The sequence below is a fragment of the Heterodontus francisci genome, chromosome 3, assembly GCF_036365525.1.
Source record: "Heterodontus francisci isolate sHetFra1 chromosome 3, sHetFra1.hap1, whole genome shotgun sequence".
Lineage (NCBI taxonomy): Eukaryota > Metazoa > Chordata > Chondrichthyes > Heterodontiformes > Heterodontidae > Heterodontus > Heterodontus francisci.
In genome coordinates, this window is record NC_090373.1 from 109,185,307 (window position 1) to 109,209,707 (window position 24,401).

The window sequence follows — 24,401 nt, forward strand, 5'->3', positions numbered from 1 at the left end:
ACCATTTCTTCAAAATTACATGTGGTGTCACAATGTTGTAATAACTCACTATTTTGTGAGTAAATATGTGGAAATAACATATTTACCACTGACCGAAGAGCACAATATATTCACATGCCTTCTGAGCTGAGGAAATTTTATGAGGCTGAGGACCTTAAATGATGAGATGCAACCAAGTTGGCCAGGGGCTGCTTTAGACTCCCAAGAGCTTTGGGTTGTCACAAATCCCTCATCTATTCCAATATAACTAATAAAAACAAAGTCATGAGATAAGTACCTATACTTTAAAAAATGCGATTTACTGTTAAAAAGTAAGGATATCAAAATTAGAGTAAATTGGGGGATATGTTCCATGTTCCCACATAGTAATTTATGTTAGTGACAAGTCAACAAATCAGATTATACTTTCAGCAATTTTTAACTAATGAAAAAACGTTAAACATGAAATTCTTGATCCCTTTAAGTTACCACATACGGATATCAACAGTTTAAAATTGAAAGATAGTGGTTAAGTTATAGAGGAGACTTAGGAAATGTCTATTTACTGAATAGAAGGTGGATCTCATCGTGGATGAGCCTCTCAAGAGGCTCAAGAGGATGCCAGCCCATTGGGAAACTAAAATGAGGCACTACGATCCATTTACCCCCGGGCTCACTGGCCTCCACCAGCCCTCCAAGCAGAAGTGCACTGATTTCCAAATTCTCATCCTCAAATACAATTTCCTCCATGACTTTGCTTCACTCTACCTCTGAAACTTCTGTGAATTCACTGATCCAGCTCACATATTCAAGACCCCTGAATCTGGGTGACTGCACAATCCTTCTCCCTCAGCTCCATCAACAGTTCCACAGTCTTCAGCTGTGATATAATTCTCATCCTAAACGGTTCCACGTGGCCACATCCCTCAACACCTTTAAAATCCAGCTAGAAAAACTCTTTCAAGCTACATTTACACGGGAACTGTAGTGTCAGTGTGAAGTGAAATTACTTCATATTGATGTTACAGTGTAAGTATCAGCTTTAATCCAGAGTCAGGGCTCAATTTGATACCGGAGCATAGACTTGCTCCAGAGTCAAGTTGGACCTTAGCACTAATTTGCACTACTCAGGTTTAGTATTTGTGTGCAGTGAAAACTGCTTCACGTTAATGATAAACTTGTGCTGTAAATTGCACCCTTGGTGTTATTAGCTATTGAGGGCCACTAATGCTTAAAAATCTGTCAGGAAAAACATGCTGAGTTTTCTTGAGTATAGAGTATAGAGTAGAGCATAGAGGAGCAGGAGGCAGTTATAGGCTCAGCATAATTAAAACTACTGCTGGTTATCTTAACAATTTTTAAATATTCACTTCAAATTAACATCAAGCCAGGAAACCAACCCTAATTCAATGAGGAGTGCAGGAAAGCATGCCAGGAACAGCACTAGGCATACCTAAAAATGAGATGTCAACCCAGTGAAGCTATAACACAGGAACATAGGACTTAGGAGCAGGAGTAGGCCATTTGGCCCTTTGAGCCTGCTCCACCATTTAATAAGATCATGGCTGACCTGATTGTGATCTCAACTCCACTTCTTTTCTGCCCCCCATAATTCTGGACTCCCTTGTCTATCAAAAATCTATCTAACTCAGTCGAAGGGCCGAGTGGACTACTCCTATTCCTAATTCATATGTTCATATTATATTCTTAAATCAATTCAGTGAACCAGCCTCCACTGCTTTCTGGGGAAGAGAATTCCATAGAATAACGACCCTTTGAGAGAAAAAAATTCTCCTCATCTTTGTCTTAAAAGGGAGACCTCTTATTCTTAAACTGTGTCCCATTTATCCCTACTCTCTGCTTCCTGTTAGCCAAACAGTCCTTTATCCATGCTAATATGTTACCCCCTACATCGTGTGCTCTTATCTTGTGTAGTAATCTTTGATGTGGCACCATATCAAATGCCTTTTGGAAACCTAAGAACACAACATTTACAGGTTCCCCTTTATCCACCTTGCATTTTACTTCCTCAAAGAACTCTATTGAATTAGTTAAACATGATTTCCCTTTCACAAAACAATGTTGACTCTGCCTGATCCCATTATTTTATTTATTTAGAGGTACAGCACTGAAACAGGCCCTTCGGCCCACCGAGTCTGTGCCGACTAACAACCACCCATTTATACTAACCCTGCAGTAATCCCATATTCCCTACCACCTACCTACACTCGGGGCAATTTACAATGGCCAATTTACCTACCAACCTGCAAGTCTTTGGCTATGGGAGGAAACCGGAGCATCCGGCGAAAACCCACGCGATCACAGGGAGAACTTGCAAACTCCGCACAGGCAGTACCCAGAATCGAACCCGGGTCCCTGAAGCTGTGAGGCAATTTCCCGATGACAGATGTTCGGCTAACTGGCCTATAGTTTCCTGCTTTCTGTTTCCCTCCTTTTCTGAATAAAGGCATTACATTTGCTATTTTCCAATTTGCTAGGACTCTTCCAGAATCTAAGGAATTTTGGAAAATTATAGCCAATTCCTCTACCATCTCTGCGCCACTTCTTTTAGAACCCTAGGATGCAGGTCATCAGGTCCTGGGGACTTGTCAGACTTTAGGTCTAATAGATTTCTTAGTACCTTTTCCCTGGTGATGGTGATTGTTTTAAGTTCCTCCCTCCCTTTCACCTCCTGACTTTCAAGTATCTTTGGGAAGTTTTCTAAGTCTTCTACAGTGAAGACTGACATAAAACAGAACATTATGATTTGATTTAGATTTACAGCACTGAAACAGGCCCTTCGGCCCACTGAGTCTGTGCCGACCATTAACCACCCATTTATACTAATCCTACACTGATCCCATATTCCTACCACATCCTCACCTTTCAATATATTCCCCTACCACCTACCTATACTCGGGGCAATTTATAATGGCCAATTTACCTATCAACCTGCAAGTCTTTTGGCTGTGGGAGGAAACCAGAGCACCCGGAGGAAACCCACGCAGACACAGGGAGAACTTGCAAACTCCACACAGGCAGTACCCAGAATTGAACCCGGGTCGCTGGAGCTGTGAGGCTGCGGTGCTAACCACTGTGCCGCTGTGACCCAGCAACTGTGAAGGAACAGTGATATAATTCCAAGTCAGGATGGTGTGTGGCTTGGAGGTGCAGAACCCCCCTTTCGGGTCTCCAGGTTCTTGTCTTTACTCCTTGTTTTGCATTGTTAATTCCCCAGACTTCCTCTCTCTAGAGGACCAACACTCACTTTAATTACTTTTCCTTTTTTAAAAAACTTGTAGAAACTCTTACTATCTGTTTTTATATTTCTCACCAGCTTTCTCTCATATTCTAATTTCTCCCTCTTTTTTTTATCCCTTGCTGATTCTTAAAATCTGTCCAGTCTTCTGACTTGCCACGAACCTTTGCAGAATTGTACAGTATTTCTTTCAATTTGATACTATCCTTAACTTTCTTATTTGTCCACGAATGATGCATCCTTCTCAAAGAGTCTTGCTTTCTCACTGGGATAAATCTTTGCTGAGAGTTATTAAATATCTCCTTAAAAGTTTGCCACTTGTTATGAAAGTAATTCTGTTTTTGTTAAAAATATTTTTTAAAGGAATTTATAGTTAAACTGAATTTTTTGGACCAGTTTTTTTTAAAGAGAGCCATCAAGAAGGCACTGAAGGAACTGATGGCACCAATGTGTCTGGTTGTCACATGACTCAAGTTAAAGATAGAACAGAAACCCTGGTGACAGGGGCAGAGAAGTGACAAGCGCCCCTTTGATTGGACAAGCCCAGTAGCAGCAGAGCACGCCTGGAAGGGCACAAAACTTACAAACTTTTTGGTTGTTGGTCGGAGTGTGTGTTTTACCTTCTGGAATAGCGGCTGATAAAGTCAGCCTGCTGAAGAAGGGTCACAGAGGAAGAGACCAGATTCTTGCTGAATGTTTTAAAAAGTCAAGTCTGCTGCTGAAGTGTCAAGAAGGGAGAGAAGACCACAACCCAGTTCGCTTTACAGCAAATTTCTAAAGACCCTGAGAAGTCCACTGTGTCAATTCATCTAGTTTCCTATCTTTGAAGAAATTCTGCGAAAATGGTTGTCAGCGCTGCCTGAAAAGAACTGTTCTGGAGGACCCTATTGGCCTGGCTATGTGTACTCAGAGGCCAGACTGTATGCCAGTTTTGGAACAACATATCTCATCTGCTGTTTTCTTAAAAAAAAAATGAGCAAGTAATCTGCCAAAGTGTTTTTTTTTGTCTGTAATAGAGCCCTGAATTTAAAAAACACATTTTTTTTGGTTAACCGGTATATATGTATGTATGGGGGTGTGACGGGACTAAGGTAAAAAGGGAACTTTAAAATTTAACTCTGTGCATTTATGTTTTACTTCATTACTGGTTAAGACTTGTTTTATAATTAACTGATAATTTTATTGTTCATTGAAGAAACCTGGTTCGTGTGTTCTATTCTGGGAAAAATAGAGTATATGATTGACCGCATCGATAAATGGGAACATTTTAATATGTTGGAACCTGTGAAGAAGTGGGACTAGAATGAACAGTGCACTCCTCCTGCCTCGGTCATAACATACTCTCTACTGTCCTACCTTTTAACCTAGTTTCCCAGTTCACTTTAGAAAACTCTGTTTTCATACCCGTATAACTACCTTTATTTAAGTTTAAAACACTAGTCTCAGATCCACACTTCTCAACTTTGAACTGAACATGACATTCTCTTATATTATGATGGCTGTCAGCTAGCAGCTCCTTTACTATGAGGTTATTGATTAATCCTATCTCACTGCACATTACCAGGTCTAGAATAGCATGTTGCCTGGTTGGCACTAGAATATACTGCTGTAGGTAATTGTCCCAAATACACTCTACAAACTAATTTTCCAGCCTCCCTTTGCCAATCTGATTCACCAATCTACATGTAGATTAAAGTCATCCATGGTTATTGCTGTTCCTTTCTCATGCGCCACATTTATTTCTTCCTGTATACTCTGTCCTACAGTATAACTACTGTTATGGGGCCTATAAACTACTCCTGCAATGAGCGCTTACATTTCCTATTTCTTAGCTCTACCCAAACTGATTCCACATCTTGCTGTTTCGAACAAAGGCCATCCCCCACTACTGTAATAATGCCATCCTTTATTAACTGAGCTACCCACCACCATTTCCTAACTTCCTGTTTTTCCGTAATGTCAAATACCCTTCAAAATTCAAGGTCCCAGCCTTGGTGACCTTGCAACCATGTCTCCGTAATGGCTATCAGGTCATATATATTTATTTCTATCTGTGCTAACAATTCATCCATTTTGTTCCGAATGCTGTGCACATTCAGATATAGAGACTTTAATTCTGTCTTTTTACTATTTTTTCAGTCTCTGGCCTTATGTGCTGGTGCACTCTCTGCTGGTTAGAGTCATATCTAGCACAAAGGAAGATGGTTGTTTTTGTTGGGCGTCAATCATCTCAGCTCTAGGACATCACTGCAGGAGTTCTTCAGGGTGGTGTTCGAAGCCCAACCATCTTCAGCTGCTTCATCAATGACCTTCCTTCAATCATAAGGTCAGAAGTGGGGATGTTCGCTGATGATTGCACAATGTTCAGCACCATTCGTGGCTCCTCAGATACTGAAGCAGTCCGTGTAGAAATGCAGCAAGACCTGGACAATATTCAGGCTTGGGCTGATAAGTGCTAAGTAACATTCGTGCCAGGCAATGACCATCTCCAACAACAGAGAATCTAACCATCTCCCCTTGACATTCAATGGCATTACGATCACTGAATCCCCTACTATCCTCCTCCTAGGGGTTACCATTGACCAGAAACTGAACTGGAGTAGCCACATAACTACCATAGCTATAAGAGCAGGTCAGAGGCTAGGAATCCTGCAGTGAGTAACTCACATCTTGACTCCCCAAAGTCTGTCCACCATCTACAAGGCACAAGTCCTGCAATTATACAGGGCCTTGGTGAGGCCACACCTGGAATACTGTGTGCAGTTTTGGTCTCCTTATCTGAGGAAGGATGTTCTTGCTATAGAGGGAGTGCAGCGAAGGCCTGCCAGACTGATTCCTGGGATGGTGGGACTGACGTATGAGGAGAGATTGAGTCGGTTAGGATTATATTCGCTGGAGTTCAGAAGAGTGAGGAGGGATCTCACAGAAACCTATATAAGTCTAACAGGACTTGACAGGGTAGATGCAGGAAGGATGTTCCCGATGGTTGGGGAGTCCAGAACCAGGGGTCATAGCCTAAGGATACAGGGTAAACCTTTCAGGACTGAGATTCGGAGAGATTTCTTCACCCAGAGAGTGGTGAGCCTGTGGAATTCGCTACCACAGAAAGCAGTTGAGGCCAAAACATTGTATGTTTTCAAGAAGGAGTTAGATATAACTCTTGGGTCTAAAGGGATCAAAGGGTATGGGGCGAAAGTGGGAACAGGCTACTGAGTTGGATGATCAGCCATGATCATGATGAATGATGGAGCAGGCTCAAAGGGCCGAATGGCCTACTCCTGCTCCTATTTTCTATGTTTCTATGTTTAAGTCAGGAGTGTGATGGAATACTCTCCACTTGCCTGGATGGGTGCAGCTCCAACAATACTCAAGAAGCTCGACACCATCCAGGACAAAGCAGCCAGCTTGATTGTCAGCCCATCCACAAACATTCACTCCCTCCACCACCAACGCACAGTGGCAGCAGTGAGTACCATCTATTAGACCCACTGCAGCAACGCACCAAGGTTCCTCAGACAGCACCTTCCAAACCCGCAACCTCTACCAACTAAAAGGACAAGGGCATCAAATGCGTGGGAACACCACCACCTGCACGTTCCCCTCCAAGTCACTCACCATCCTGACTTGGAACTATATCGCCGTTCCTTCGCTGTCAGTAGGTCAAAATCCTGGAACTCCCTTCCTAACAGCACTGTGGGTGTACCTACCTCACATGGACTACAGCAGTTGAAGAAGGCAGCTCACCACCACCTTCTCAAGGGCAATTAGAGATGGGCAATAAGTGCTGGCCTAGCCAGCGACGCCCACATCCCATGAATGAATAAAAAAAAGTTTGTATGCTCTGTCCCTTCCTGCCACACTCTGGTTATCATTACCTAATTAGCAACCATGTTCTATTACCTTGTTGTTTCCCTTCCCTACCACATCTCCTATTACATGATCCCTTCCTGCCACTATTTAGTTTGAAGCCCTCTCTACTGCCCTAGTTATCCAACTCGCCAGAACACTGGTGCCAGCAGGGTTCAGGTAAAGACCGTCCCAATGGTACAGCTCCCACTTTTCCCAGTACTGGTGCCAATGCCCCGTGAATCAAAATCTATTTTTCCCACACCAATCTTTGAGCCACTCACTTATTTCTCTAATCTTATTTACCCTATGCCAATTTGCTCGTGGCTTAGGTAAAAATCCAGAGATTATTATCTTTGAAGTTCTGCTTTTTAATTTAGCTCTAGCTGCTCATAATCCCCAAGCAGAACCTCTTTCCTAGTCCTATCTATGTCCTTGGTACCCACGTGGACCACGACAACTGGATCCTCCCCCTCCCACTGCATGTTCCTCTCCAGCCCAGAGCAGATGTCCTGAACCCTGGCACCGGGCCAGCAACACAGCCTTCTGGACTCTCGTTCTCAGCTGCAGAGAACGGTGTCTATCCCCCTGACTATAGTGTCCCTTTCTACCACTACATTCCTATTTACTCCCATCGCTTCCTATAACATGGAGCCATGGTCAGTTCCCTCATTACCTTGCAGCTCTTGCTCTCATCCACACAAGCTGCAAGAACCTTGAACCTGTTGGACAATTGCAATAGCTGAGATACCTCCACTTCTACCTTCTCGATCCTCTTACCTGCCTCACTCACAGTCACACCCTCCTGTCCCTGACCAAATCAGAAGACACTTTCCTGAGAGGTGTGAATGCATTCTGGAACAAAGTGTCCAGGTAACTTTCCCCCTCTCTGATGCATCATGGACTCTGAGCTGAAGATCCTCGAGTCGCAGACATTGACTGCAGACATGTTTGCTGTGGCTCACACTGCAATCCACCAGCTCCCACACACTGCAACTGCAATACATCACCTGCCCTGCCATCTTTATTTATTAATTACTTTATTTTTCTGAGTTAATTTATACTTAATAAATCAATTACTAATAAGCCTTACTACTGCTAGTAAACCTGACTACCACTAATAAAACCTTAATAAACTGAGTTCCAGAAGATTCTTATTATTTCAATTAATTAATCATGTACACACCCTGATTAAAATTCCCTAGTTTAGATAAGAGAAAAAGAGAAAATCCTCAGCAACTTACCTTTTTGCTGTGACATCACAATTCAATTTTCTTTGGAATACTCTGAACCCACAGACACCCCCCAACTCCACCCTCCAGCTCTTCAAACTCTCGCCACTGTCGCTAGGTTACAATTATTTCTAGGAAGCAACTGCATCCTCTACAGTTATTGGGGGCTGAAAAAAGGTAGGAAAAGGAGGACCTCTTTCCCACACTGCACAAATTCCCATGTGAACTAAATTCTTAGCTATACACTCTGGGCTGGATTTTGCAGTCCCACCATTGCTCCCGCTTATGTGGCGGGCGGCCACTTAGCATATTCACAGCAGCTGCCCACCCAATCATGTGGCGAGGGCCAGTCACCTGATGTGAAGCAGGGCCGGCGCCATTTTTAAAAGGCTGCGAGCCCTGCAGACAGTTCAACGAAGTGCAGAGATCAGCCCTTCCATCCCTTCCCCAAACAAATATTGCAGAATTGACCCCTTCCCCGCCTCAGTGGTGTCAGCTTTTCCAGGACAGGAAAGTGAAGACACATGAGCGCACATGTCATGCTGAAGATCGGGAACTAAAGATAAGATCGCTGCAGGTTACATTTAAATTAATGCAAACATCAAATTAGCATTTGGAAAGCAGGGTCCTGTCACGGGGTGGCAGAGGGGCCGCCACAGAACTTCCCTGCCGCCAGGAAGATCGGGCCCGGCAATCCTGCAATTGGGTTCTGTGGTGGCCACTACTGCTCTGATTCTCCCCAAAGTCACAGAACCCGACATCGGGCTGGGAACAAAATCCAGCCCTCTGTCTATGTCTCACTCAGGTGTGGTCTCCTTTCCATCCAACTCTTTACTATTGAGAGGTCTTAATGCTGAAGTGGGTGTTCTATTTGAGGAGGATTAGTGCTGAGTGTGATGGGAGTTTATTGCTGAGACAGGGGGTCTATTGAGGGGGTTTATTGCTGAAATTAGGGAGTTTTTGAACATGAGCAGGTGCTGCAAAATGGTGGCAAATGAGGAGTAGGAAAGTCTACGGATGTTGCGATGAGCTCCTATGTCACTGAGCGACCTCCCCACCGCCCTCAAAACTCAGCGGGGCCTGCACTTTGTTCCGTCGACCAGCAGCTAGAGGTCAGCATTCAGATTGTTTCAGCGGACTGTCATGAAAACCCCACCTGCCATGAATGAGGCATATTAATTTTGTCATATGAAACATTAATTTTAAACTGTTGCTGGACTGACAAGATGACTTGTTTAAAGAGATCATAGTAGTAGCTGGAAACATTTGCATTGTAAGAGACGTTGCCTGAGAAGACAATGGAACTGCTCCCTGATCCAATTAACCCAAATGGATTTTGATCACCAGACATTGAATGTGTAAAAATCCAGAATTCCATTCCCCCGCCGCCCCAACCCCCCCTCCACTGAGGGTGTCTGCTAAGATGGAGAATCCACAAAAACGCAGGAGAGTTTGTTAAAAAGAAAAAGCTGTTCACATGACTAACCTGCTGGCCCAGGTTTGGTTTTGAATTGTATTCACAGAACAGTTTGAATCAGACTGCAATTTGAAGACAACAGAGAAAGAAGGTCTGTCTCTCTCTCTCTCTCTCTCTCCCTCTCACGCAAAAGACAGGGACCTATGGAAGAAACTAAGTCAAGACAGAAAACCATTGAAACAAGTTTGAAAGTGCACTGGGCCCCATTGAGACTGCAAGATTGAACTGCAATCAAAGACTTTACATCAAACTCAAAAGACAGGAAATGAACTCTAGCTATTGCCGCAAACTTTTCCCCTAGATTCTTTCTCCTTTTCTGTCTCTGTCTGCATTTGTGTCTATCGTGTATGCATACTAGTTTGGTCGCGCCGCGTATTTTTAGTAGTTTTAACCAAATTAGAATTTTAAGGTTAATAAACTTACACCTTTCTTGGTTAAATCTAAGAAAACCTGTCTGGTTCATCTCTTTGCCATTACAATTGGAGAGCAGTGAACAAAAGATTCACCAAGGGGAAGCTAAAAGCAGTGTTTTAAAAATGAAACCCTGTTACAGTCAAACCAGGAAAAGGCTGAGAGGGAATCCCGAGACCCCTTTCTCACCTAGTCGTAACAGGACTGAGTGGAGGAGATCTGATGAGTTCAACCACCACAAAGGCGATAAAGCAAGGTGACTTTCCACATCTCAAGGGCATTGGTTCAAACATAAGGGAACTGACAGCCGGAAACTCAGCTAAGGGCAAATAACCCCTCTGCCTTGAGGGCAGGCTCTCAAGTCAAAGGCTAGGAGAAGGACACACTGACAGAACACCTACAGCTTTTCAGTTGCTGTAGTCATCTCAGCCTGCTGAGCCACTGTGGAGAAACACTCAGACTGAAGAGTGGGATTAGTCTGTGCAAGCTGATTTCCACTTTAAACACATTTAATGCAGGTTGAGAAGAAATATCCTACAGCGACGGGAGAGAGGAGAAATCAACAGGTGCAAGATGGCATTGGTGGCTGCAACTTGAATCCTGCATGTAAACGGCTCATTACTATGGGTCTTGTGACTGTTGACCTGAGACAATATGATCCGGCAGCACCCTGAGTGGCCAAGCAGCCTTCTCTGGGGAAAGCACTGTTGCTCTGAATGGAGACAGACCTAGAAAAGATGGCCCAAATATTGCTTGTCTCAACTCACCTGGTTGGCTTACTGGAGCTAACGGGCTTCTTATACAGCAGTGCAAAAGAAAAACATAAATACAAAAACAAAAAGAGACAAAACATCTTGAAACTTTGTGCTGCACACACACGTTAGATTCAGATGACCAGACACCCTGAAAGACATTCCGCACTCGTGGTCAGAGAAGTTGCTTGGCTTGACATTGACAATGCAGCACTCGTAAGAGCATAAGAACCAATGAAATAGGAGCAGAAATAGGCCATTCAGCCCTTCAAGCCTGCTCCGCCATTCAATAAGATCATGGCTCATCTGATTGTGACCTTAACTCCACTTTCTTCCCTGCCCCTCCCATAACCCTTGACTCCCTTGTAGATCAAAAATCTGTCCAACTCAGCCTGGATGATATACAATGCCCCAGCCTCCACTGCTCTCTGGGGAAGAGAATTCCAAAGATTAACAACCCTCAGAGAAGAAATTCTTCCTCATCTCGGTCTTAAAAGGGAGACCCCCTATTAATTTGAAACTATGCCTGCTAGTTCTAGATTCCCCACAAATATCCTACCCTGCCAAGCCCCTTCAGAATCTTATATGTTTCAATAAGTCCACCTCTCATTCTTCTAAACTCCAATGAATAGAGGCCCAACCTGCAAAACCATTCCTCATAAGACAACTGCTTCATCCCAGGAATCAGCCAAGTGAACCTTCTCTGATTGCTTCCAATGCAAGTGCATCTCTCCGTAAGTAAGGAGACCAAAACTGCACACAGTACTCTAAGTGCGGTCTCACCAACACCCTGTACAGTTGTAGCCAGACTTCCCTACTTTTACACTGCATCCCCCTTGCAATATAGGCCAACATTCCTAATTACTTGCTGTGCCTGCATGCTAACCTTTTGTGTTTCATATACAAGGGCACCCAAATCCCTCTGTACTGCAGCATTCTGCAGAGTCTCTCCATTTAAATATTATGCTTTTCTATTCTTCCCACCAAAGTGGACAATCTCACATTTCCCCACATTATACTCCATCTGCAAAATTTTTGCCCACTCTATTAACCTATATCTCTTTGCAGACACTTTGTATCCTCCTCACAACTTGCTTTCCTATCTATGTCTTAGTATCATCTGCAAATTTGGCTACAATACACAGGGTCCCTTTGTCCAAGTCATTAATATAGGTCGTAAATAGTTGAGGCTCCAGCACTCCCCTAGTTACAGTTTAACAACCTGAAATTCCCCATTTATCCCGACTTTCAGTTTCCTGTAAGTTAGCCAATCCTCTATCCATAATATATTACCCCCAACACCATGAGCTCTTGGTAACCTTTTATGTCGCACCTTATCAAATGCTTTTTTGAAATCCAAACATGCTACATCTACTGGTTCCCCTTATCCACCCACTTGTTACATCCTCAAAGAACACTAATACATTTGTTAAACATGATTTCCCTTTCATAAAACCATTGCATTATGATTTTCTAAATGTCCTGCTACTACTTCCTTCATAATGGATTCTAGCATTTTCCCAATGACAGATGTTAGGCTAACTGGACTATAATTTCCTGCTTTCTGAAATAGAAGTGCTACATTTGCAGTTTTCCAATCAGTTAAGACCTTTCCAGAATCTAGGGAATTTTGGAAGATTACAAACAATGCATCTGCTATCTCTGCAGCCATTTCTTTTAAGACCCGAGGATACAGATCATCAGGTCCAGGGGACTTGTCAGCCTTTAGTCCCATTAGTTTTCTAATATCTTTTCTCTAGTGATAGTGATTGTTTTAAGTTCCTCCCTCCCTTTTGCATCTACTGGGAAGACAAACACAAAATACTTGTTCAAACTCTCTGCCATTTCCATGTTTGCCATTATTAATTCCCCATTCTCATCCTCTAAGGGAACAACACTCACTTTAGTTACTCTCTTCCTTTTTATATATTTGTAGAAGCTTTTGATGTCTGTTTTTATATTTCTTGTCAGTTTACTCTCATAATCTAATTTCTCCCTCTTTTTATAAGTCATCCTCTGCTAGTTTCTAAAATGTTTCCAAACCTCTAGCCTACCACAAATCTTCACAGTATTGTACACCTTTTCTTTCAATTTGATACCATCCTTAACTTCCTTAGTTAGCCACAGATGGCACATCCTTCTCATAGAGTCTTTCTTTCTCAATGGAAAATATCTGTTGAGAGATATGAAATGTCTCCTTAAATGTCTGCTACTGCTTATCTACTGGTATTAACTTTTAACTTACTTTCTTAACCCATGTTAGCCAACTCTGTCTTCATACCCTTGTAATTGCCTTTACTGAAGTTTAAGACACTAGTTGCAGACCCAACTTCTCACCCACAAACTGAATGTGAAATTCTATCATGTTATGATCAATCTTGCCGAGAGGATCCGTTACCATGAGGTCGTTTATTAATCCTGTCAAATTACAGATTACCAGGTCTAAAATAGCCTGCTCCTGGGTCGGTTCCAGAATGTATTGTTCTAAGAAATTGTCCCAAATACACTCTATGAACTAATTCTCAAGGCTACTTTTGCCAATTTGTTCACTTCGCCGAGTAAGGGTCATTGACAGAGCATGGAGCAGTTTATGCACTTTTCTGAACATGGAAAGGTAAAGATGAATGATGCCCCTGAGGAACTCCATTGCCGGTAGGCTTCAGAACCTCCCCATTGGTTTTTCTGATTGATTCATATCCCTACCAATCCAGGACAACCTGTTCCCCACTATTATCAGCATACACCCTACCCTACAAGCCGATATACTGGCGAAAGAAGGCTTCTACCGTGACCTGCATGACCTTCTACTGAAAATTAACTCCAAGGATAAGCTCATTATGCTTGGAGATTTCAATGCAAGAATTCAGTGTGACCAAATGCATTGGCAAGGTGTCTTGGGCAGACATAGCATTGGCAACTGTAATGACAGTGGTCGACTTCTGCTGGAATTCTGCATGGAGCATGAACTCAACGTCACTAATTCTCTATTCCAGCAGAAAGCCAGATTTAAAACCACCTGGAGACAACCACGCTCAAGTACTGGCACCTTTTGGATTATATTCTGGTGTGCCAATGTGATGTACAACACACCAGGGTTCTGCCCAGTGCTGACTGTTACATTGACCATAGGCTGGTTTGAGCTAACGTTGCCTTCAGAATTAAACCATCACCCAGAAAGAAAGATCCACAAACAAGGAAACTACAAGTCCATTGACTCTATCTACCAGACGTAACAGCAATTTTCCAGAGCAAGCTTGAAGACAGACTCCGCAGTGACCCGACTCAGGGCAATGATATTAACCCAGCAGTGCAGTGGGAATAGTTGAAATCCGTCCTACAAGAAACAGCTACAGAAGTGACTGGCTTCTCAACTAGAAGAAACTACGATTGGATCGATGAAAATTACATGGGAATCCAAGAGCTTCTTCAAAAGAAACATTCCTGCCACAACAGATTACTTGCATGTGCTGATGACCAGGCTACAAAAGCTGCATATAGGGAAGCCTGCAGCACTCTACAAACCAACCTCCAACTCATCCAACACAACTCGTGGACAGTGCTGCCTGACAAAAGTATGCAGATATGGGAGAGGGGAGATTCTTCTGGGAAGCCTTGAGACCTTCCCATCAGGTGCAAGCACCATTAAAATCTTCGGATAGCACAACCTTAATCATAGATAAAGTATCAGCTTGCATTAATGGCTCAAACACTTTGAGAGCCTATTTGGTGACTAGCAGATGGTGCAGAAGACATCCATCATAAAGATCTCCCAGAGGGGAACGAAGTCTGAGCTGGATGAACCATGAAGCCGTAAAGTGATCAAGACCACTATAGCAAAACTAAAATCACACAAAACCCCCAGAATAGATGGGATTCCAGATGAGGTCAATAAACAGGGAGGAGATGAGATCCTTGATAGGTTTACACATCTGTTTACATCATGCATGGACAGTGTTTCAGGACATTCGATGTGCAGTGATTTTGTAGAGGGAGACAAACAAGGGAGAGAAGTCTAACTGTTCAAACTACAGAGGCATCACCTTACTCTCCATTGCAGGCACAATCTTATCCAGAGTGATTCTAAACATACGGACATAAGAATTAGGAGCAGGAGTAGGCCACTCGGCCCCTTGGACCTGCTCAGCCATTCAACAAAATCATGGCTGATGTGATTGCAACCTTAGCTCTACATTCCTGCCTACCCCCAATAACCTTTCCCTCCTTGCTTATCAAGAATCTATCTACCTCGGCCTTGAAAATATTCAAAGGGCTTCCACCACCTTTTAAGGAAGAGCGTTCCAAAGATTCACAACCCTCTGAGAGAAAAAATTCTCCTCATTTCTGTCTTAGATAGGTGACACCTTATTTTTAAACAGTGACCCCTAGTTCTAGATTCTCCCACAAGAGGAAACGTCCTTTCCACATCCATCCCGTCAAGACCCCTCAGGGCCTTATATGTTTCAATCAAGTCACCTCTTACTCTCCTAAACTCCAGCAGATACAAGCCTAGCCTGTCCAACTTTTCCTCATAAGACAACCTGCGCAATCCAGGTATTAGTTTAATAAACCTTCTCTGAACTGCTTCCAATGCATTTACATCCTTCCTCAAATAAGGAGACCAATACTATACGCAATACTTTAGATGTGGTCTCACCAATGCCCTGTATAGCTGAAGCATAATCTCCCTACTTTTGTATTCAATTCCCCTCGCAATAAATGATAACATTCTATTACCTTTCCTAATTATTTGCTGTACCTGCATACTAACCTTTTGTGATTCATGCACTAGGACACCCAGATCCCTCTGCATCTCAGGACCCTGCAATCTCTCACCATTTAGATAATATGCTTCTTTTTTATTCTGCCTGCCAAAGTGGACAATTTCACATATTCCCACATTACACTCCATTTGCTAGATCTTTGCCCACTCACTTAACCTATCAATATCCTTTTGTAGCCTCCTTATATCCTCTTTACAACTTATTTTCCTACCTATCTTTGTGTCATCAGCAAATTTAGCAACCATAGCTTTGGTCCCATCATCCAAGTTATTTATATAAATTGTAAAAAGTTGAGGCCCCAGCACTGATCACTGTGGCACACCACTCATTACATCTTGCCAACCAGAAAATGACCCATTTGTGCCTACTTTCTGTTTCCCATTAGCTAACCAATCTTCTATCCATGCCAATATGTTATCCCCTACACCATCAGCTTTTATTTTCTGCAATAACCTTTGATGTGGCATCTTATCAAATGTTTTCTGGAAATCTAAGTAAAGTACATCCACCAGTTCCCCTTTATCCACAGCACGTTACTTCTTCAAAGAACTCCAATAAATGGGTCAAACATGATTTCCCTTTCACAAAACCATGTTGACTCTGCCTGATTACCTTGAATTTTGCTAAGTGCCCTGTTAAGCTAATAATAGCTTCTAACATTTTCCCTAAGACAAATGTTAAGCTAACTGGCCTGCAGTTTCCTGCTTTCTGTCTCCCTCTCTTTTTGAATAAAGCAGTTACATTGGCTATTTTCCAATCTAATGGAACCTTCCCCGAACGTAGGGAATTTTGGAAAATTAAAACCAACGCATCAACTATCTCACTAGCCACTTCTTTTAAGACCCTAAGATGAAGCCCATTAGGACCCGGGGTCTTGTCAGCCCGCAGCTCCAACAATTTGCTCAGTACCGCTTCTCCTGTGATTGTAATTTTCTTGAGTTCCTCCCTCCCTTCCATTTCCTGATTTACAGCTATTTCTGGGATGTTACTTATATCCTCTATGGTGAAGACCGATGCAAAATACCTGTTCAGTTCATCTGCCATCTCCTTATTTGCCTTATTAATTCCCCAGACTCACTTTCTATCGGACCAATGCTTACTTTTTAACTCTTTTCTTTTTAAAATATCTATAGAAATTCTTACTATCTGTCTTTATATTTCTTGCCAGCTTTCTCTCGTACTCTAATTTTTCCCTCCTTATAAACCTTTTAGTCGTTCTTTGCTGCTTTTTATATTCTGTCCAATCTTCTGATCTGCCTCCCATCTTTGTGCAATTATATGCCTTTTCTTCAAGTTTGATACTACCTTTAACTTTCTTAGTAAACCACGGATGGTGTGTCCTCCACTTGGAATTTTTTCTTCCTCACTGGAATGTATCTATTCTGTGTATTCTGAAATAGCCCCTTAAGTGTCTGCCACTGCATCTCTATTGACCTATCCCTTAACCTACTTTGCCATTTCACTTCTGCTGGCTCTGCTTTCATGCCTTATTTAAGTTTAAAATACTAGTCTTAGACCCACTCTTCCCTCCTTTAAACTGAATGTAAAAGTCAATCATATTATGATCATTGCTGCCTTGGGGCGCCTTCACTATGAGGTCATTAATTAATCCTATCTCGTTGCACAATACCAGGTCTAATATAGTCTGCTCTCTGGTTGGCTCCAGAATGTGTTGTTCTAAGAAACGATCCCAAAAACTTTCCATGAACTCTTCATCTAAGCTACCTTTGACCATCTGGTTTTACCAATCTATATGTAGATTAAAATCCCCCATGATTATTGCTTTAACTTTCTGACAAGCACCTATTATTTCTTGCTTTATACCCCATCCTACCCTGTGGTTACTGTTAGTGGGGGAGGGCCTGTACACCACTCCTACAAGTGATTTCTTGCCTTTATCATTTCTCATCGCAACCCAAACCGCTTCTATATCCTGGTTTCCTGAACTTAGGTCATCGTTCTCTATTGTGCAAATGCCATCATTAATTATCAGAGCCACCCATCCACCTTTTCCTAGCTTTCTATCCTTCTGGACTCTCACTCTTTGCTGCAGAGAACAGTATCAATCCCCCTCACTATACTGTCCCCTACTACCACTACTTTCCTTTATGCTCCCCCCACTTGAATGGCTTCTTGTACCATGGTGCCACGGTCAGTCTGCTCATCCACATTACACCCCTCGCTCTTGTCCATGCAAGCTGCAAGAACATGGAACATTTTGCTCAATTGCAAGGGCTGAGGCTCCTCCACTCCCATCTTCTCGATCCCCTTACCTGCCTGACTCGCAGTCACTCACTCCTGTCCCTGACCACTGACGAAAACAGATGACCATATCCTAAGGGTTGTGACTGCCTTCTGGAACAAAGCGTCCAGGTAACTTTCCCCCACTGATGCATCGCAGTGTCTGCAACTCCGCCTCCAGCTCAATGACTCTGAGCTGAAGCTCCTCAAGCTTACTACAGATGTGGTTACCATGGATTGCTGTGGCATCCAGGAGCTTGCACATACTGCAGCCACGACACATCATCTGTCCTGCCATTTTTATTGTGTTAGTTTAATTAAATATATTTTTTAATTAATTTGTAGTTGCCCTCTTCACCGAACTCCCTCACTTACCAAACTCCCTTCTACACACTCTGTTTTCCAGCAGCTCTCAGTGCAGACAAGCAGCACTGAGAGTCCACTGAATTTATACTCTGAAAACAATCATGTGTCAGCTTTGCTAGAACTTTGTTAGAGCTCAGAAACCAGTTTAAGCTAGCTACCTAATTAACTAGCTACAGCTACTCTCAGACAGCTTGTGCACCCCTGTTTAAAACTGTAAGAAACCTAACTTGCCTCTTAACTTCAACAGTAATTTCAGTTCATTGCTTAATGTAAACAAAACAAAAACTAGACTTGAGAGATTAACCCTTAAAATCCACTCACTTACCAAATTCCCTTCTTCACACTCCGTGCCCTCCAGCAGCACTCAGTGCAGAGAGATAGTCAGTTCAGATTCAGACCCAATAGGGGAACTACAAACATGACTTTTGTACTGAGATAGATCCAGGAAAAGTGTAGAGAACAAAACATGAACCGTAGGCTACTTTTGTAGGTCTCACGAAAGGCATTTTATACAGTCAGTCAGGATGGACTTTGGAAGTTACTATCTAGATTGGGATGCCCTCCAAGGTTTCTCAACATTCTTCGTTAACTGCCGAAGACCAGGAAGTTCAGGTCAAGCAGAATGGAGCCCTTGTAGACAGCTTCCCTATCTCCAATGCTATTAAGCAAGGGTGTGTGTTGGCACTGACCTTTTGCTCTAATTTCTTCAGTATGATGTTTCAGGAAGTAAAGGCAGTCTTGACTAAGGGCATAAACATCCATTTCCAAACAGACAACAGTAACGTCAACCTGCGACGATTACTAGCACGTACCAAAACCACAGAAGAGCTTATCATTGAGCTTCTGTTTGCTGACAATTGGAACATTCTGACACACAGAAGAGGAGGTAATACATCATATTGGAAACTATTTCTCTGAGGCAGCAAATGCCTTTGGCCTTACTATTGGTTTAATAAAAACAGAAGTTCTGTACCAGCCATGGCCCTAAGAAAATTACAATCCACCGCAGATCAGCATTGACAATAGCAACATCAGTGAAGTAGAACAGTTTACTTATCTAGGTAGCATCATCTCAAGGACATAGACAATTGACTGTGCAAGGCCAAAGCACCTTTGGCTGCCTCTCGAAGAGCATATGGTGAAACCATTCATTACACATCACTACCAAAACTCAAGTATTCAGAGTGGCTGTCATCACCACCCTCTTGTACTGGTCAGAATCATGAGTTCTGTACAGAAAACAAATGCAGCAGGACCACCTCACAAACAATGAAGTCCTCAACAGAGCCAATGCAATCGCTTTACAATGCCAATTGCACTGGGTAAGACATGTGTTACACATGGAGGATTCCTGAATGCCAAAAGCAGTGCTTTGTGGTGAACTGTGCTCTGGTAAGCAAGATCGATGTGCACCTCGCAAACGGTTTAAAGTCCAGCGGCAAAGATTGCTCTCTCTGGCTGAGATTGACCGATCAGTGTGGCAGCAGAAGGCTGCTGACAGAGACAGCTGGCACACAACAACCAGGAAAGCAGCCTACAAATTCAAAACAAACAGACATGAGGCTGCTGAAGAAAGGCACGGACAATGGAAGAAGTCTGCTTATACCAGAGCCCTTCCAAACCAGGAGTTCTTGTGCCCCAACTGCTCAATAACCTGCAGATCAAGAATTGGCCTCTTCAGTCACCAATGATCATGTCAATTAGCACAAAGACAAGCATTCCCCATGATCTTGACCTGAAAAGATTATCAACATCATAGCATAGGCATCTGCCTGACAAAGTGGAAAAATTGTCCAGCTATGTCCTGTCCAGGACAAACCCAATCTGACCAATTACCACCCCATCAGTCTGCTCCTCATCATCAACAAAGTGATAGTGTCTATCAAGTGGCATTTACTCACCAATAACCTGCTCACTGATAGTCAGTTTGGGATCTCCCAGGACCACTCTAGACCTCATTATAGTCTTAGTCCAAAAATGTTTGAAAGAACTGAATTCAAGAGGTGAGGTGAGAGTCATTGCCCTCGACATCAAGGCAGCATTTGGCAGAGTATGGTATCAGGAGTAAAATCTAAGTAAAATTGAAGATAATGGGAATCAGGGGAAAACATTCCACCAGTTGGCATCATACCTAACACAAAGGCTTGTGGCTGTTGGAAGTCAATCATCTCAACTCAGGATATTGCTGCAGGAGTTCCACAGGGTAGTGTCCTAGGCCCAACCATCTTCAACTGCTTCATCAATGACCTTCCTTCCATCATAAGGTCAGAAATGGGAATATTTGTTGATGATTGAAAAGTGTTTAGTTCTATTCGCAACTCCTCAGAGACTGAAGCAGTCCGTGCAGAAATGCAGCAAGGCCTGGACAATATGCAGGCTTGGGCTGATAAGTGGCAAGTAACATTCGCACCACACAAGTGCCAGGCAATGACCATCTCCAACAAGAGAGAATCTAACCATCTCCCCTTGACATTCAACAGCATTATCATTGCTGAATCCCCCACTATCAATATCCTCTGGGTCACCGTTCACTAGAAAACGGTGACTACAAGAGCAGGTCAAAGGTTTGGTATTCTGCAGCAAGTAACTCACCTCCTGACTCCCCAAAACCTGTCTGGCATTTAGAAGATGCAAGTCAAGAGTCTGATGGAGTACTGTGCATTTGCTTGGATGAGTGCAGCTCCAACCATATTCAAAAAGCTTGTCACCAACCAGGACAAAGCAGCCTGCTTGATTGGCACCCCATCCACCGCTGACACACAGTGGCAGCAATGTGTACCCTCTGCAAGATGCACTGCAGCAACTCACCAAGGCTCCTTCGACAGCACCTTCCAAACCCATGACCTCTACCAACTAGAAGAACAAGGACAGCAGATGCATGGGAACACCACCACCTTCAAGTTCCCCTCCAAGTCACACATCATCCAGACTTGGAAATCTTTCAGCGTTCCTTCATCGTTGCTGGGTCAAAAACCTGAAACTCCCTTCCTAACAACACTGTGGGTGTAGCTTCACCACACAGACTGTAGTGGTACAAGGCAGCAGCTCATCACTACCTTCCTAAGAGCAATTAAGGATGGGTGATAAAAGATGGCTTTGCCAGTGACACTCACATCACATGAACAAATAAAAAAAAGTTGTGGAAAGCAGATGTAGATCAGCTGAGCAATCAGGGGTTCCATGAATGCCATCTGCATTAGAATTATCCCTCGAGGGGCAATAGCATTGGAGAAATTTGCAGCAAGTACAAGAATAATTTATAGCATTACCAGCACTATTTGAAACTTAGGTAAATAAATAGAAATTGTGCGACTGCCAGCAGAAGCTAATCCCCTATTTTGAATTCAAAAGAGCTGGAAACTTAAGGTACAAGATAAAAAAAACTGTAAACAGATCTCTAGTTATCCCTAAGCCTGGGAAAGATTTTGACACATCCAAAGTGACACATCTAATGTAGAGGGATCCTTGGCGTGCAAGGCTTATAAAGTTCCATTAGTGGCCTACACGAGTACTGAATTCCTGCCAAGCAAATAATGCACAGTACAGTTTAACTAATGTGGCACTAATCTGCTGTTGCTGTTGGATTGACTAGTTTAGGTCCTGAGATACAATGTGCATTGTGTGCCCTCTTTAATTCAACAACTTGCATTTACATAGAACCTTTACCGTAATAAAAGATTCCAAGGTGTTTTACAGGAGCGTTATGAAACAAAGTTTAACACCAAGCCACATAAGGAGACATTAGGGAGATAACCAAAGGTTTGGTCAAAGAGATATGTTTTAAGGAAAGAGAGGAAGAAAGGTGAAGAGGTGTAGGGAGAGAATTCCAGAGCTGAAAGCACTGCTACCAATGTTGGAGAGATTAAAATCAGGAATGCTCAAAAGGGCAGAATTGGTGCAGCGCAGAGATCTAGGGTTGTTGTCGGGCTAAAGGAGATTCTAATGATTGGGAAGTGCGAGGCCATGGAGTGATTTGAAAACAAGGATGAGAATTTTAAAATCTAAGCATTGCTTAACTGGGAACTAATAAAGATCAGTGAGCAGGAGGGAGTTGGTTGAGCAGGACATGGTGCAAGTTAGGACACGGGTGGCAGAATTTTGCATGTCCTTAAGTTTGCAGAGGGTAAAACGTGGGAGGTCAAGAGTGCATTGGAATTATCAAATCTAGAAGTAACAAAGACATGGATGAGGGTTTCAGCGGCGTTTAAAGCTGAGGCAAGTTTAAGTCAGGCGATGTTATAGAGGTGGAAATAGGCTGTCATAGTGATGGTGCAGATGTGTGACAGGAAGCTTATTTCGGGGTCAGATATAACACCAAGGATACGAACAGTTTGGTTCAGCTTCAGACAATTGCCAAGGAGAGGGAAGTAGTCAGTAGCTAGCGAGTGAAGTTTGTGACGGGGTCCAAAGACAATGACTTCTGTCTTCCCAATATTTAATTTGAGGAAATTGGACGTTGGACAAACAGTCACACAATTTAGAGACACAGCAGGTATGAAGAGAGGTGGAAGAGAGTTGGAGCTGCACATTGTCAGTGTACATGTGGAATCTGATGCCATAATTTTGGATGATGTTGTCAAGGGGCAACATGTAGATGAGAAAAAGAAGGGGCTAAGGATAGATCCTTGGGGGGCACCAGAGATAACTATGCAGGAGCAAGAAGAGAAGCCATTGCAGGTGATTCTCTAGCTATGACAAGATGGATAAAAATAAAACCAGACAAGTGCGGCCCTACCCAGCCAGACGACGATGGAGCGGCATTGGGGCAGAATGTCATGGTCAACCAAGTCAAAGGCTGCAGACCAGGATGATGAGGCATAGTTTACCTTTGTCACAATCAACTAGGATGTCATTTGTGACTTTGGTAAGAACAGTTTTGGTACTGTGACTGGGGCAAAAGCCTGATTGGAGGGATTCAAACATGAATTTCCAATAAAGATGGGCAGAGATTTGGCAGGCAGCATCACATTCAAAAAGGTTGGAGAGGAAAATAAGTTTTAAGATGGGGTGATAGTTTGCAAGGACCATAGGCTCATGTGTTGGTTTTTTGAGGAGAGGGGTGATGATGTCAGATTTGAAGAAGGGGGACAGAACCTGAGGCGAGAGAACAATTAATAATGTCAGCTAACAGAGGAGTAATAATGACTGTAGTGTTCAGGCAGCACTAAGTGTGCTGTTGAGTGGTTGCACACCTGAGTGCAAAATCCTGAGAGGCTAGTAGCACTTAAAATGAGAGCAAAATACTGCAGGCACTGGACATCTGAAATAAAGACAGAAAATGCTGGAAATACTCAGCGAGTTTGGCAGCATCTGTGGAGAGGGAAACATAGTTAATGTTTCAGGTCAATGACCTTCATGTTTTTCTGTTTTTATACCCTTAAAGTTATCCTGTACTATTTAAAGCCAGCTTGTGCCTCTTAAAGGGGGGAGGGGGGGGGTGCATTTTGGCTGGAGCAGGTGCTGGAACGGATTGCAAAAGAAAGTGAGAGCAAGAAGAACACTGAAATGTAGCATAACATTGCAGAGAGCAGACTTCAAGATTTTCCAATGTTGCACTGGAGGCTTTACTGCAGGAGGTGGAGAGGAAGAGAGACGTGTTCTATCCACAGGGGGGCCAAGAATCCCTCCAGACAAACTCTCAGATGGCAATGGGACCTGACAGCTCTAGCAGTCAATGCCAGGAGTCCAGCCCCAAGAACCTGGACAAAGTTTAATGACCTGACACGAGTGATCAAGGTCAGTGAATGCATCTTCAAATGCCATATCCCAACAACTGCACCACTAGCCTCAACCACTGCTCAGTGCACCACGCCTCCATCACTCACCTTTTATCAACAATCTTTTATCAATCACAGCTCATACCAAACATTCATATGCTTCACCTCACCCTCTCACACACAGCACTGCTGCAAGCCTCACACCCACATCTCACAGCTTGCACTCACTTTCAGCTATTTAACCATGATAGCAACATCACGCCAATAGATTGCACCACCTTCACTGACATATTTCCCTCTCTTTTGCAGGACAAGGTGGTACATAACTGGAGGCAACAGC

General features: G+C 43.1%; 1 protein-coding gene across 6 annotated transcripts in view; it reads right to left on the reverse strand.

The window, feature by feature from the left end:
• Nucleotides 1-24,401, reverse strand: part of LOC137359547 (synaptotagmin-like protein 2) — a 294,080-nt gene that overhangs the window by 221,517 nt on the left and 48,162 nt on the right. For 3 of the 6 annotated variants that reach the window (XM_068025429.1, XM_068025424.1, XM_068025420.1), the window contains exon 1: nucleotides 18,670-18,986. The exons of the other annotated variants lie outside the window; for them this stretch is intronic. The gene's annotated coding sequence lies outside the window, so the exon portion shown is untranslated. Of the gene's footprint in view, nucleotides 1-18,669; nucleotides 18,987-24,401 lie in introns of those variants that run through there. 6 annotated transcript variants of the gene reach the window in all.